Source organism: Adiantum capillus-veneris, chromosome 15 (assembly GCF_014529385.1).
Source record: "Adiantum capillus-veneris isolate H3 chromosome 15, ASM1452938v2, whole genome shotgun sequence".
Classification (NCBI taxonomy): domain Eukaryota; kingdom Viridiplantae; phylum Streptophyta; class Polypodiopsida; order Polypodiales; family Pteridaceae; genus Adiantum; species Adiantum capillus-veneris.
Window position 1 is genome coordinate 39,899,624 of NC_140945.1, and position 16,437 is coordinate 39,916,060.

The window sequence follows — 16,437 nt, forward strand, 5'->3', positions numbered from 1 at the left end:
GTCGGACATTCTGATGAGCAAGTTTCAGCATATCCATGTGGTCTTGGAGAAAATCCTTAACCTGTTGGAGTTTTTCGGTTGGCAATCCCACCGTAACTGGTGACCTAGGTTGAAACCCATACATGAGCATGAAAGGACTAAAGCCCGTTGTGACATGCTTAGCACTGTTGTAGGCAAACTTGAGAATAGGTAAGTATTTTTCCTACTCTGACTATTTTTTGCTGATGTATGCTCTTAGCATATCCTCTAGCACCTGGTTGACTCGTTCAGTCTGACCATCTGTTTCTGGATGATCGGATGTACTGAGGTTCAATTGTGTACCCAATCGTTTAAACACAGCTCTCCAAAAGTGACTGTTAAACTTAGGATCACGGTCACTGCTGACTATGTTACTTGAAAAAGCATACAATTTATATAGATTGTCCACAAATAACTTGGCTAGTTGTGGTCCCCAAAGAGTTGGTCTAACGGTAAGGCTTTGGCCTCTCAACCTATGGGTTGTGGGTTCAAATCCCCCGTTGGGTCACACTCTAGAGGGACACCTTGTGCTCACCTGGTGTTCACGTTGCTAGGGCTCTTGCCCTTGGACACTCGAGTGCATCCTCCTCCTGGGGTGGGTCACCCGAGGAGGAGGTTCCTAGCTGGTTGCTACGAGTTCTCTCCGCCATTCCCAGCATGTGGTGCATCAATTAGGTGGCCATGGTGATGCCTACGCGTGGCTCTTGCCCGATGGTACGCGGCCCTTGCCCGACCATGTAACATGGCTAATATTTGGAAGGGATAAGCACCTCCCCCTGTGGGCCCTATGGTGTGTCGAAAAAAAAAACTTGGCTAGTTGTGGTGTCTTAATTGTTGATTTGGTTGGAATAAACTTATAGTTTAGTCAACCGGTCTACAACAACCCATACCGAGTTATGACCTCGTGCAGTGGTTGGTAAACCCACAATAAAGTCCATAGAGATGCTTTCCCATTTTCCATTGGGAATCTCCAAAGGATGTAAGAGTCCTCCTGCTTTTAGGCGCTCTGCTTTGTTAACTTGACATTTTTGGCAATGCAAAACATAATCTTGAACAAAGCCATGTATACTTGGCCAGTAAAACTGTTGTCGTACCAGAGCATAAGTTTTTCTAATACCCGGGTGCCCTGCACTTGGACTATCATGACATTCATAAAGAATTTGGCACCGAATGTCTGTGTCTGTTGGTACATAAACTCTCCCCTTATGGAGTAGGTACCCATTGTCGATGGTGAAATGCTTCCATCGCTGTAGTTCATCACTCGATAGAGGAGAACTAGGTGTGGAGGTTAATTGGACACTACCATCATTGCAGTGAGAAGGATCCCTTTTTTGAACATGGCTCCACACTTTGGAATATGCTTCATCATGATCATATTTGCCTTTGAGAGAATCTAAAAATTCACTTTACGAAGTTCCGTGAACAAGAGAGAATTGATCTCTGGTATACGACTTAGAGCGTCAGCCACTACATTATATCGGCCTTTACGATACCTTAACTTGGCGTCATATTCCTGAAGAATCTCGGCCCACCTGGCTTTTTGACCCTTCAAATCCGTTTGTTGTGTAAACCATTTGATGCTTTCATGGTCAAACACAATCTCAAACTGAGCACCATACATATAATGCCGCCATGTTTTTAAGGTAGACACTATTGCATAGAGTTCGCGCTCATAGGCACAGTAGTTCTGTTGAGCTACATCAAGCTTCTTGCTTTCAAATGCAATCGGCCGTCCGTCTTGTAACAGGACTCCTCCAATAGCACGGTCACTGGCATCCGTTTCCAAAACTAATGGTTTCAAAGGATCTACAATAGCCAGTATGGGAGCTGTAGCTAATGCATCCTTGAGCATATCAAAACTCTGTTGTTGAGCAGATCCCCACTGAAAAGCTTTGCCTTTACCTTTTAGTTGATCCGTCATGGGAACAACAATATTAGCGTAGTTTTTAACGAACCTTCGATAAAAACTTGCAAATCCCAAAAAAATCTGTAACTCTTCCAGATTTTTAGGAAAAGGCCATTTTCGGATGGTATCCACTTTGCATTGATCCATATATAGCACATTTGTTGAAATAACATGCCCTACATAGTGAATTTTGTCTTTTAGAAAATGACACTTAGATTCCTTGGCATATAATTTGTTTGTGCGTAACAACTCAAACACCTGCTTGAGATGTTGTAAGTGTTCTTCTTCAGAAGCAATGTAGACTAGTATGTCATGGAGGAAAACAATGAAAAATTTGCCCAAATATGGCTTCAAGACTCTATCTATAAGTATCATGAATGTTGTGGGCGCATTGGTTAACCCAAAGGGCATCACCAAGAACTCGTAGTGTCCAAACCATGTTCACAATGCAGTTTTGGGTATATCGACAAGTCGAATACGGACTTGGTGATATCCTGACCGCAAGTCTATTTTCGTAAAAATGCGAGCATGAGTGAGTTTTTCAAACAACTCATCTACTCTGGGCAATGAGTATTTGTTCTTAACCGTCACCGCATTTAAGCCACGGTAGTCTACGCACATGCGCATACTGCCGTCTTTTTTTTTCACTAATAGGATAGGAGAGTCCCATGGTGAAGAACTGGGTTGTATATACCCTCTGCTAAGGTAGGCAGCAAGCTGACTTTCCACTTCAGCAGCTTCAGAGTAACTCATACGGTAAGGTGGTTTACTGACAGGTTTACAGCATGCAGCCACGTCGATGCTATGTTGCACCGATCGTGTCGGCGGTAATTCTGGTGGCTAATCATTAGGAAAAACATCTTGAAATTCCGTTAGTAAGTTTTGTACATCACAAGCAACGTTTGCTTGTTTAGAATTAGCCATTGGTGGAAGAGATGAGAGAGAAGCATGCGGCGTTGAGGAATGTTCAACAGTTTCAATGTTAGAAAGAAAATGAGACAGTGAGTAACACAAGAAAACTTGATCTATTTCATTATCAGAAACGAGCTGCATAAGCTCAACGGTACAAATCAATGGTGATGAAGGTATATCCTTCTCTCCTAACAACAACACATCTGCGCCATGGGATTCAATCATCAAGCGGTTGTGCTCATAGCTATGCTTCAATGATGGTCCTAGGCTATGAAACCACTCCCTACCAAGAACCACATCTACCCTTTCCATGTTCATAACCTGAAAATCCAAGCATGTGGAGTAACCTTGTACTTCTAACGGAATAACTCGGCATTGAGTATCCGAGATTTCGGTATCATATCCATTCATCATTGCTACCTTGTAGCGGTGGGTACTCGGAGTCTGAGGCAATTTGAGTTTTTTCATCAATCCATAATTGATGAAATTATGAGTAGCACCGTCATCTACCAATATGCGCACCTTGTGGCCTTGCAGAGATCCGTGCATACGTACTAACTCATGTGGTCCAAAGGTTTGTTGCCACATGGAAGCTGTGAGACAACATTCATGTACCACCTCTGTGTGTGTTACTTCCAATGTAGAGAAGCGTGAGGAAGACTCAAGAGGTAGCACTTGCACCGTATGCATTGCTTTCTCCTTGCCATGAGCAATAGATTTCCCCTTGGGACAATCCTTTTTGCCATGACTGCTTCCCAAACATTGAAAACATAATTTTTCTTTCTTAGCTTTATCAAAGTCCTCAGGAGAGAGAGGACCCCTGAACCCCTTGGGTTTTTTTGATGCATCTGAATTGGCAACTATAAATTTTCTTTTATTGTGCCCATACTGAGTGCGTGTATTACCATGTGTATTAGCAGGCACGTGACTATTATGTGCTTTCTTTTCATCTGGATCATCATGAATATGTGCTTTCACTATGGCTTCCTCAAGTGTTTTAGAATCTTGGGTCTTGACGTGCTTCTTAAGCTCTAGTGTCAGACCTCTTACAAACCCCCGTACTTGTTGAAAGTTATCTAAGCCTTCTAATTTGAGGATAACATCCCGATAGTGAGAGATATATTCAAACAATGGTGGGTGTTGGCGCATGGAACATGTGTCCCAAGCCGTCCAATTTTGATCTGCCTCATTTGTAGGAAAAAATTCTTTGCTAGAAGGGCCTTGCCCTTGTGTAGCAACATGCTCATGCATGTGCGTGTCAGCAGGACCCTTGGACTGCTGTTGCATTAATTGAATTACTAATATGAATAGTTTAGTAACATTTGCATTTAAAGCTTTAAAATTTTCATCCATGACTGTCATGCGTGTCTGAAGTGCACGAAATTCTTGAATATCGAGCAATTTGTAAGTGTCATCACTTGCCGTAGCGTCGCAGGTACTCTCCTTGAGAGGATCCGGCCGCGGGTCATCATTGGCAAGATTAGGCGTACTTTTCTCAAAATCAAATGTCATATTGATATCCGAATCCATAGCGACACAGTGCGGTGCAAGGAGTAGTCAGAAAAAAATACCTGAGATTGAGAGCACTCGCAAAGTGTAATTAGCCTTGCTAATTCCGTCAAAATCAATAGTATCCCGGTGGAAATCGATTCGAATTGTCCGCCGTATAGAGAATTCCACAAGTCCTTGGTAGCCGAATCAATTAGACTTGCAATCGTTAATTGATTTTGCAAATTATTTGTACTTTGAACTCCCGTCGGAATGTACTTCTTAAATCTTTGAGTTGCTGCCGGTAATACGTAGAGAATGTGGCTCGAAGTTTGTGTCGGCAGTGTCGAGATGCCGCACCCCTTCGGGCCATTTCGAATCCGCACACGAGGAAGGGGGTGGGGTACCCCACTGTGGGTACCGCCCCTTAGTGTTGAAAATTGGGCGTGGCCACTAACCCCCAAGGGGGTTGGGCGTCCGTGTAGTGGGAAATAAACTTCACACAGCGGCTATGGCCGCTTAGAGTAGCGCGCGAGCAAGTGAATCCGCCATGGGCGTCACCGTGGTGAGCTAGGGGCTTCGGTCTAGTGTCGTGAAGTGCTCCCCCGCCTAGCGCGCAACTGTAGAGCCCGCGAGGGGTGCTGTTGACGCAGGTCCGCCTCGACGGCTCCTCCTTGCAAGGGGGGTTTCCCACGGACTGCTTGCCCTGTCGTCCTCCTCACATGAGAGGTGTTCCACGACTTGGTGACCCCGACATGCAACTTGCTCATGCAAGGTTGTGTGGCTCCCCTCCTCCACGGCTGTGCCTTTCCCCAAAAAAGAACCAAGCTCTTGATACCAATGTTAGACAAGGGAAACTAGAACCTAGGAGTCCACCACCCAACCACCCACTATATAGCATAGCCCCTGGCCCTCCCGAGGCGGTCACTTTTAAGAATGTGTATGATATCACGTGAGTTAACCGGAGAGGATTATTAAAAGACCAAAATGTATAAAAATGTATACATACAGAGGGGAGTGGGGGTTTTTTAAATAGGCTCACAGTGTAAGTATAGTATGTATATTGGGGTATTATTAATTACCTCTTGAACGCACGTGATATAGGGGTCTTTTGATAAGTGACTGCCCCGGGCTGGCCCTTTGCCCTAGTTGGACTTCCTTTCCACACTGCCTAGCCCTGCCCTGCCCTTGTCTAGTCCGGCCTTGCCGGTGTCTTGACACTATTAGCCTCCAGCAGTAGTTCACTGTTGGCTATTCAACATCTGGGTGGGATAGCAAAAGTTTTATAGACAGTATGGCCAATATTGCGGCCTATAAAGAGATTCTCTTTCTAAACTGCATGCAGGCGGCAGCCAATGCGGCCGCAGTTGAGATTAGCAACAATAATATACTACAGTGTTTCTCTTCAATAGATGCATATGAAGCAGGAAATGCTGGTGGTGTGGATTTGAACGCATAACAGTTACTGCTTCGGAGCTCCCTTCTTGCCAATAACCACGATTTGTTGGCGGATCCCATGAGCAAAGGTCCATGTATGCAACAGCAATCAAATCAAGTTTAGATGGTTGCAAATGCAAACATCAATTTGGTATTGATACATAACGCAGGTTAGTCAACAAGGAGGCAAGAAGACAAAATTGTTGATCGAAGCAGCTTACAACTTTGAGAGAGAGAGAGAGAGAGAGAGAGAGAGAGAGAGAGAGAGAGAGAGAAGGTAATATTGATCATAGGATATAAGTTACATCTGCATGTTTTGTGTATGGCAGGGAGGACATATATTCACAACATTGCACGCTCCAATTGCACAAGTGCGACTCTAGCTCGACAACATTGCAAGGTCCGTTATCTGCTTCCAATTTTCCATGCGCATATGTTTGCTTGGCGCAACACATAAACGCTACGGGGCAGGGCACGACTTTCGTTTCTTATAATTTTTTGGAGAGACCATAGTGCCGGCTCTCCACCATACTTTTGTATGGCACCTCTGTATGACGTGCACAATATACTTTGCACTTTCAATAGACGTTTCATTGCAAGACGATATGTAACTATTCACATTGCTTTTTTGTAGCTTGACTCACATATCGGCTTGTAGATTAGACAACCAAAAAGCAAGAGTACAACATTGTATGTCGTTAAAGCACCTCATTTATTGTTGCAGTTCATTCATGCTTTATCTACTTGCTTGTTTTAGAATTTTCCACAGTTCATTTACGATTCCACAGAGAGAGAGAGAGAGAGAGAGAGAGAGAGAGAGAGAGAGAGAGAGAGAGAGAGAGAGAGAGAGATCTATCTATCGATGGGTTGAGCTCCAGCAGGTGTTGCAAAGAGAGAGAAATAGAGAGACGTGTCGCACAGACAGAGAAAAAGAAGAAGAAGAGGAGTATTTTCATGTCCTAGGAAACCTAAGCTTTTTTAAAAGATTCTCTCCATTTGCACTTTTTCCAGCATTGACCAAACATACTTACCTCACTATTTTGAAAAATAGCAAGTGACACTTTTTCTCCCAATTACATCAGCCAAAGCCGAGGAGTCCCAGGAGATTCTTATTAAAAACCACTAACTTATGATATGGCTCTTGTGCCGCTGCCCTATTCGATTTGTAAACTTAATTTTGTCATTTTCCAATGCCACGTGGAGTTATTCCTTGCAAGCAAAATATTTCAAGTGGCATAATGTTGTCCATAACTAGTTGCGTCTGTAGAAACGAGTTGAGTAAGGTAGTTGAAGTTGGACATAATGTTCAGCTAGCCACTAGGTCTTGTTGCACACAAAGCTCCTATGATCGCTCAGGCTTATAATTAGGTATTGATTCTAGGGAACCTGTAAATTGCTTGTGGAGAAGATCGAACTGCTTCTGTACGAGAGCAATTGAGCAATGCAAAGCGGTTTTTTAATTCTATTCACTTGGTAGCTTTTAGCACGGAGGTTTTAGAGCTTTTCATGGGAGTCTTTAAAAAAAATAAAAATTAAATCTAATGCCACGTGGTGGCTTCTGCGTTCAAATACCGCCGAAAGAGCCTTACCAAGTAAAGTAAATAATTGCATGCGCAGCCGTCAAGTGGCTGAGCGCAAGTAAATAATTGCATGCGCCGTCAACTGGCATAGTTCTCTAAGTCTCTAATGGCGCTGCTCCGAGTTGCGCTACATGTTGCTGTTCCATAGCTCTTTGCTCCGAGTTGCACTGCATATTCCATAGCTCTTTGACTTGCGCTACACGCGCTCTAGTGACAATACCTCAGTGACAATACCTCAGGAGTTCTTGAAACGGTATGTCTCAACAGTTTTTGCACCAATATTCAGCAAGACACATATCTGAAAGTGCACTCTTCACTCGATCATCTTGTGGACATGAAATTTCGTTGTAGGACGCATTTTCTTCAAACACAATCATTCAATTTGCGCAAGAGAATAATTATCCTTTAGAATGGAGAATAATTTATCCTTTGGAATGCCCAACTACAAGCTCTCCTTAAACCATAAGGATCTGTGGAGGGTCTGTATGGATGATTTTGTGATTAAAATATATGTGTACCTCTAATTTGATGTTCTTGTTCAATCATCGAATACACAAAGTGCACTAAGATATCAAGGTGTATCTATTAAAATAATTTTTGTGTCCGATTAGACGTGTATATGACTTTACAAGCTCGTGACATTTCTGTGGTGCCTGTGTGTTTTATAGTTAAGTAATGTGAAGTTTTTTATAATTTTGTTTCTTCAACCTTCAACATGCTCCCTAAGCTTAGTCACGTAGGAAGACAATTAGTAGAGTCCAAGGCGTTTATCTTTCGATGTCGGCTTTGTCAAAAAATCTACCCATTGTTCATCAATAGGTGTATTGAGAACTTCACAGGTTTTCTCCTCTACAAGATCCTGTATGAAGTATGTCTTGGAGACTATGTGCTTTGTATTGTCGCTTTCCTTATGCCGATGTGTCATAAGGATTGCTGACTTATTGTTGTAGTTGAGCATATAAACGAGTTGATAGAGCAGATCCTTGTTTCTTGAAGAAATTGTATGATCCATATACTGTGCCATATACTCAACTTTTGTAGATGATTGAGCCATTGATTACTTTGCCACGAAACAACTCATCTTGCTAGTCTAAAAGCATTGTCAGACTGCTTGTTGTCGACATCGTTCCCTAATCGGCATCATTTCAACCAAGAAGGGGGGGGGATGAAGCTGGTTATCTTTGTATACACCAGACTGAGATCTTTAGAGCCATTTATATAGAAAAATAAGTTTCTTTACCTACTGCCAATATGCAAGGGCTAGATGTTGCATGAAGTGGGATAGGTAATTTGTAGCTTGGCAAATATTGATACGAGTTCCTGTAATAAGATAACACATACCACCAATTGTGTTGCTGGAGGGAACGGCTACCATGAGATGTTGCTTAGATAGAGACTCTGGACCTGTGATTGAAGACCAGAGATTATTCATTGCAAGTGGAGTATGTATGCCACTACAAGATTCCATTTCGAAGCGAAATAATAAGAGCTCAGCATCGCAGCATTGACTGAGATATAAAATGCTATTAGCTTGATCATGGTGGATCTATATGCCAAGATGTACTTCAAGTCACCCATGTCATGTCATAGAAAAAGCAGCAACGAATTTTATAGTTTTCTTATATGGCAAACTAAGCGGTAAACACACGCGAGTATAAAATTTTGTTTCTAGCATGTTTTAAGACGGGTTTCTAAAACATATGTGACCCAATATTGTAACACAAGTAATATTCTCTCAAATCATTTAAGCATAGATAGACATAAAAAATGCTATGTATACCAAATCATTTAAGCATAGATAGACATAAAAAATGCTATGTATACCTACAAAAGCACAAACACGAAAGAAACGAATCGTAGAGTATATGCACAAACTTCACCTGTCGCTCCTAGTATGAAAAAGCGACCTCCACATTTCGGCTTCTCGGGATCAGTTGTTTGCGACTCTGACACAACAGAGTTTCCTTGTGCTAGCACTAGCAGGATTGGCAGGAGAGAGGGCACTAGTGTTGCTTTTATAGGCTTTGGAGGGCGGTAAGAATAGCCTCCGGTGAAACCCCTGCAACACTAGCAGGCGCAAATAGCGTTGGAATAGCTGGAGGAGAGAGAAATAGCTAGTGGTAGCAATTGTAGAGAGAGGAGAGGGAGATCTTTGTTTTCAGCCTAATAGGGTGGCGCCTCCTCTATTATGCTTTATTTTTATTAAGTGGTTGCTTACTTATTAAGTGGGTGGTCGGCACTTAAATAAAAAATGTGAATCTGTTTAAAAACTCAAACAAAAACTTTGAGCTGAAAACTGATGCTACACAACACTCCCAAGTATCCTTGAATGCAACTTCATGTACAGATGCAATGCAAAGATAATTTTCCTTGCAAAAAAAGCATTTGCTTTCCCGGAAAGCACTTAAAAACATCTTTCTTTTTGTCAAAAGCTTCACAAAACCCATCTTTATTCTTGCGTCTGCATCTTTACGCGTAATCCTTTACCTAGTTTCCTAGATCAATGAAATATTTTCTATCCGATGCTCCCTTTCTCCACATTGGGAATATCCATTCCCCGGTGTCTTCTACTGAACTTACGGAACAACTCCTTCACGATGCTTAATGTCACCCATCATATGACACATCAAAGTTGTCTCTTCCTGATGGCTTTTATCAATTCCAATAGATCTACAATTCATTAATTTAACAATTCAAGTGGACACATTTAAATATCCTAATTTCATTAGAATAGAACTTACTCATAAAATAGTCCATTTAGCAACATTCCTCTGCTCCTAAACAATTGTTCTCAACTATAATGCTTGTACATATCCTTCCAGAATCTTGCGATAAGATGCTAATTTTCTCTTGGTCATCCACTAAGCGTTCACGATAGAATAGTTCTTGAACTTTACCAAATACTTCCATGTAATCTTTCCGGATTTTAGAGGCCGCTCGTGATGATGAATAATTCAAGGTAGAATAGTTCTTGAACTTTACCAAATGCTTCCGTGTAATCTTTTCTGACTTTAGTAGCCCCTCTTGATGATAAACACTGCTCTGGGTGGAGTATTTCTTTTGTTTCCACAACCTCAAAATCTTCCACTGTAATAAGTTCACTTGGAGGTGGTCCCACAGATGGCTTGAGTAAACTAACATGGAAAGCATTATGGATCCTCTAATTAGGCGGTTGTCACAAACTGCTGATGTGTCAAGTCAGTAGAGAGCAGAACCAATCTTCAGATCACGGCCGAGGGGCCTAAACCCTAAGAAGAGTAAGCAACAGCAAAAGAAGAAGAAGTCCTACCAACTTATGGGACCCCGTCCGATGGGGCCTCGGTGACATACAGGAATTAAAATAAAGCATGATCCATACACACAGAGAGCTGATGATGTGGCAACCGTACCGACGCTCGGGATTTTCCGTTGACATGATGATGTGACAGACTGTATGAATTTCCGCACTTTGCGTTGACTGCTGACATGGCAGTTGTACGGATTTTCGTGATTTACGCTGGCAGCTTTTGGGCATTGCTTTTGGACCAAATGTTTTTGAGTTTGAAGGCTTTTCACTGTAAACTGCTTTTGGGGCCTAGGGCCTTTAAATATGAGGCCATGGGCTCGTTCTCGGGCATGCTTCCTAGAGAAGGTGCAGAGTCTGGAGTACCGGCTTGTACTGTGTTGATGCAATATAAAGAAATACCGAAAGGGGCGCCAAGGTTTGGGGCCAATACTCTGGGGTGGAATTCCACCACACTCTCTCTCTCTCTCTCTCTCTCTCTCTCTCTCTCTCTCTCAGTTGTTATTGAAGTGATAAAAGTCTGTTCACTCTGTTCTTTTCTATTGGCACGTGGTGCCCGTCTTGTGACAGTGATATCAGAGCATCAAGCGTGTGCTTTTCTGAAAGCATACCGGTCCTACAAAAGAGTAGACCAAGAAAACCAAAGACTACTGGAAATTGTTATTTGAAGTATCTTCGTGCTCCGACCCCGGACTTACTAGCCACTCCCACCCTTACTTCATTGCGCATCGGACACACTCCCGTCTTCATCGCTCTATCTTATAGGGCATAAGCCATAAAGAACCCAAGACATAGAGTTCACGGATTCAGCAGAATATCTGCAGTTTTTGCTCGACGAGCTTCACGACATTCTTTCACAGCATCCTCGACAGAATCTTCCGATGCTGCAAGTCTTGAACAATTTTTGAACTACATGTTACCCCTCTGATGCCTCAAGTGGTACCTCCTCCTCCGGCACCACAAAGTACGAGAGCTTTAACAGGCAATCTTCTCAGCTGTCTGTTTCGATCGGGGGAGTCTTCAGGAATATGGTGCAGCCATCTGACCTTGATCCAATGCAACCGCCTTTGCCACCGCCATTGCCCCCACCTCCACCACCACCACTGCCACCAGGCTACAATGGTTGGAGCCCATATGGATACCCTTATTATCCATACCCGGGATATGCGCCTAGCCAACCCAAAGATTTCAAAGATGGCGGCACGACAATCAAATTTTTCCGGGATGAAAGATCGCAAGAAAGCATTGCAGTTTCTACAACAATTCGACAACTATTATGATTTGGGGAACTATACAGAAGAGTCCAAGATTTCTCGAGCAGCGGGATTTCTTAAAGATAATGCTATGTAGTGGTGGAGTTCAATTGCGACACAACCGCATGCTCCAAGGACCTGGCAAGCTTTCAAGACAGTTTTTGCACGTAGTTACATGACTAGATGTTTGAAGTCCGGATTTTGGTAGAGTGGGGCAACTTGAAAATGCTTGCTACCGAAACCATGGATGACTATAACCAAAGGTTTCTCGACGTGTACCTTCCGTCCTTTAAGTTCATTCCCTTGGAGGACCAGCGTGAGCGCTACACCATTGGACTACCATCACCATTGTAGGAATATTGTCTCTCCAAGCAATTCTCTACCATGCAAGAGCTTATGGACCATGCCGCGGTCGGCTACAAGCTCATGAAGGGAAAGTTGGAGTTTACCACAGACGAACCTCCGGCCACTAACCATAACTCCCGGCAACAATGAACAAATTCTCAAGAATCCCGTGAAAAGCAACCTCAACGGCCTCGTCTGACACACCGTCAACAAGACGCCTTGTTACAAGAAGGCTGATGCTTCGATCGTTACCAAAGAGGGCATATGTTCAATACATGTCCTGAGCGAGCCTCGACGTCCTTAGTGCAACCTTCTGCTCCCACGTCAGACAGATCCCCGGGGTCACCTCCGGCCAAGAGGACTAGACCTGCTATTGGACTAGTACCTGATATTTATGGTATACGCCTCGAGAGTTTTAATGAATTATGCAGAGCTTATGGAAAAGTCAATGGCTTGAAAGCCCTTATTTTCTTTGACCCCGGAGCTATGGAGAACTTCATCCATCCAAAATTCTTGACAGCCCATAATAACGATTGGAGAGTTCTACTAATTTTCCCTTATGAGTCGCTTGTTTCTTTAGTTTTGCCTTCTTAAACTTGAGTAAGACTAATCAACCGATTGTTAAGTCCAAATTTCTTATTTGCTTATCTGCAACCTACTTATGTTTTTCCTAAAAGCGTAATATTGCTCTCTTGACTTGCCCATAGGCAGTGTCCATATCTCATACAACATTTGCTGCAAATATCTTATTCTAAGTTAAAAGGATTGGTGGAAGCAAAGGCTTACCATAAAGAATCTCAAAAGGTGCCTTCCTCGTAGAAGAATGTACGATATTGTTATACATGTACTCGACAAGGGACAAATAATTTTCCCGGTTAGACTATCTGTCTGCCAACACATAGTATTTCAACATATCCAATATTGTAGAATTGGCGATCTCACTTTGTCCGTCTGTTTGGGGATGGTATGTAGAAGAAAAATTCAACTTTGTTCCAAGGTTGTTAAACAAGGCACTTCAAGAATTTCTTGTCATGCGAGGATCTCGATCACTCACAATAGACTTGGGCATCCCATGATGCTTGAAAATCTGTGCTAGAAAAACCCTAGCCATATGATCCTGTTCACAATGGTCTAGATCGCATTTTTCCAATCTGAGTCTTAGGGAAATCTATAATAAAATCCATTGCAGTTCTCTCCCAAGGTTAATCGGGCACGTACAAAGGTTGGAGTAACACAGGCGTTCTATGCCAATCATACTTAACTTTTTAGCAAACCAAGCAGTTCCTAACATTGTTGCTAAATTAGCTTTATCTGACAGAAAAATAATTCTAAATGAATTATTGGATCTATAAGTGAGAGGGTTTTCTCGCTAATGAAAATGGTGTTCAGAGGAAACTTTGAGATAAAAAAGATGCTTTCTAAGAAAGCGGGTTGCTTTTCGGGAACGCAGATGCTTTTCCCTAAAGGGGTCTATGTTAGTATTACATCTATGCATAAGACTGCATCCAGGGACACCTGGGTTGTGATTGTGTAAGCATTATTTTCAGCTTATAAGGTTTTATTGAAGTTTTTAACAAGTTCATACCATTTTTAAATTAGGCCAGCTGCCAACTATATAAATGGGCAACCACCCTTTAAAAAGGAGACAAAAAAAGAAACAGCGCTACCTCTCCCTTGCAGCCCACAATTCCTTCCTCTCTATATTTGGCACAAGGAAATCTATCTGCCCCAATCTGCCCTACTGATGGGAGGACATTCTCCTATTCCTGCTGGCTACCATGAACCATAAAAATCAAACTCTCTCTCGCTCTCTGAAGAAGAAAAAGCCAGTGCTAGGGAAAATGAGGAGTTGCTGCAGATTTTCAGCCGTCAAGATGCCACCGCCGGTGTCCCCCATAGCTGCTGCCCCATGTGCACGAGAAGCCGCCAGGACCAAATAGGCGAGCTCCATCGCGAAGAAGTGCCTACGGAGAGTATTTCCACCGTGGAAAGTTGCTCTTTTTCTCCATTTTCCAGCCCATAAACGTCGTAGATGGGGCTGATTTATGAGAAAGAACCCGAGAACACACCTCTTCAGTGTGTAGGATTGGAAGAGAAGAGACGAGATCTCTTTTGCGAACTCGCTTTTCGAGAGCCGAGTTGCGTTTTGAGTGTCGAGACTTCAAAGGCGACGTTTTTCTTGTTTTGATCTCTGAGTATTTGCTTGGAGAATAACTCCTCTTCATGAGGGAGTAGGAGAATAGGAAGGCTAGAACCTTTGCAGGAGAAAAGCTCTTTGAGGAACTAGAGCTAGATCAGCCCAAGGGTTTCATACCTTGAGTTTGGGTGTAGATCCACAGATCTGAGAGCAGGAGCTTAAGATTCCCAAGGAAGGCCGTTGCGTTCAGGAAAGCAGAGTTGTTGCTAGGATTTCTACGGAAGAGGATTGTGAGACCGGATTCAGATGGGGTCCCATAAGTAGGTATAAACTTCTTCTATTGTTGCTTCTTCTACTGCTTCTAAGGTTTAGGCCCCTCGATCGGGATCTAGTGGTTGGCTCCGTTCTTCAGTGGCTTGACACGTGTCACAAAATGATGACGTGGCACTGTTCCACTAAGAAACTGATCACCAGTTGTTCCAACTTATGGTATCCCCTTCGAAGGGGCCTAAAGGGACAAAAAGGATAAAAAGAATGCACAACGATGCTGACGTGGCTGGCTGTACAGACGCCCGCAAAATGCACCGCAAATTACATTGGCAGCTTTTGCGCGCGCGCGAGAGGATGCTTTTGGAGACTTCAAGATTTTCATGTAATTGCTTTTAGTCCATGGGCCTTTATAAGCACTGCCAGGGCCACTCTTCTGTCAGTTTTGCTTGAGAGCACTGAGCAGAGAGGACCTCGAACTTTGTATTTTGCTCAAGATATAATATAAAAACAAATACCGAAAGGGGCGCTAGACTTTAGGGCCAATACCTCTCGATTCCCGACTTGGAGTGTCAAGTCTGTTATAGTGGTATCAAAGCTCAGTTGATTTTTCCTTCTATGAAGAATCCGATCCCTTCTACCGTGACACACATGGATCCAGTCGACGAATCCCGCAAGGATCAGAACAAGCCACCTAACAACTCAGGATCGGGTGAGAACACGGAAGATTCAAATGGACGACGGCCACCTTCTGTTGATCCAGAAGAAGAGTATGGGTCCCCTCGGGCCACGAAGTATGTGATCGGCTGATGCTCCAGTATTCTAAAGATCCTCAATACGTAAAATTTTTGACCAGGCACCCAATTGACGAGATGCATTCTTGATGGCGTACGGCTATCGATTCACCTTTGAAGTCAGCTTTGAAGAATGCAAGGGGGCCAAATTCCAATCCTAGGACAAGTACCTTGTACGTTGAAGATGAACTTGAGGACGTACTCGAAAGACGAGTCAACCGACCAAGAAGCATTCAAAGAAACACAGTAGATCAGCAGATTACCCTGGGTACTTGGGTCATAAGTCTAGTTTGTCCTCATCCTCTTCTGATAGTTCCCACAACTCTTCCTCCTCTGATTCTAATGATGAGGATAGAAAGGACAAGAAACGAAGAAAGACCCAAAGACATAGAAAGAACAAGAAGAAGGCTAAGAAGAGTAGATCCCACCGAAGATCCCGGAATCAGATAGCTCCGAGGAGGATTCATCCTCTTCTAAGAGTTCGGACTCCGATGAACCGATGTTTTATTCTAAAAGGAACCATTTTTACAGAGCCAACCAATGTGACTTTCTCGAGGACAAGAGCAAGAAAACCAAAGATTTCAAGGAGGGTGGACAAGCACTAAAGTTTGATACTTTTTCAGGCTTCCAAGATACCCACAAGGCCCTCATCTTTATTCAACAGTTTGACATAGCTTATTCGGGAGGGTGCTATTCAGAGCACTCCAAGATCCGGAGGACAACATCCCTTGAAAGGGAATGCACAGACTTGGTGGTCCACTCTTTTGTTACGAAAGGAAGCATCGACAAAGTGGCTACAGTTTAAGCGGCTTTTTACTTCCTCATGGCTCACTCAAGAGTACGAACGTGATGTGGTTACCGCTTGGAATCATCTTCGGTTATCAAGGAAGATACATTGGATAATTATTTCCAGAGATTTTGCCTAGGCCTCTTATTTTAAAAAGATCACTTTTAAGGAACAGATCGAGCGGTTTCGCTGTGGTCTACCCAAAGAGATACGAGATTACTGCTTGCTAC

General features: G+C 43.1%; 1 protein-coding gene and 1 long non-coding RNA gene across 10 annotated transcripts in view; one reads left to right on the plus strand and one right to left on the minus strand.

Annotated features, from left to right (window-relative positions):
- LOC147440563 (uncharacterized) overlaps positions 1 to 16,437 on the minus strand; it is a 203,060-nt gene that overhangs the window by 56,268 nt on the left and 130,355 nt on the right. For 3 of the 9 annotated variants that reach the window (XR_015190418.1, XR_015190413.1, XR_015190416.1), the window contains one exon: positions 8,683 to 8,745. The exons of 2 other annotated variants lie outside the window; for them this stretch is intronic. This is a non-coding gene — a long non-coding RNA (uncharacterized LOC147440563). Of the gene's footprint in view, positions 1 to 7,630; positions 8,746 to 16,437 lie in introns of those variants that run through there. 4 more of the 9 variants (XR_015190409.1, XR_015190410.1, XR_015190415.1 and 1 more) reach the window with 3 other exon arrangements.
- Positions 7,362 to 16,437, plus strand: part of LOC147440564 (uncharacterized) — a 129,113-nt gene continuing 120,037 nt past the window's right edge. Inside the window, exon 1 of the mRNA XM_086530288.1 lies at positions 7,362 to 7,594. The gene's annotated coding sequence lies outside the window, so the exon portion shown is untranslated. The remainder of the gene's footprint in view (positions 7,595 to 16,437) is intronic.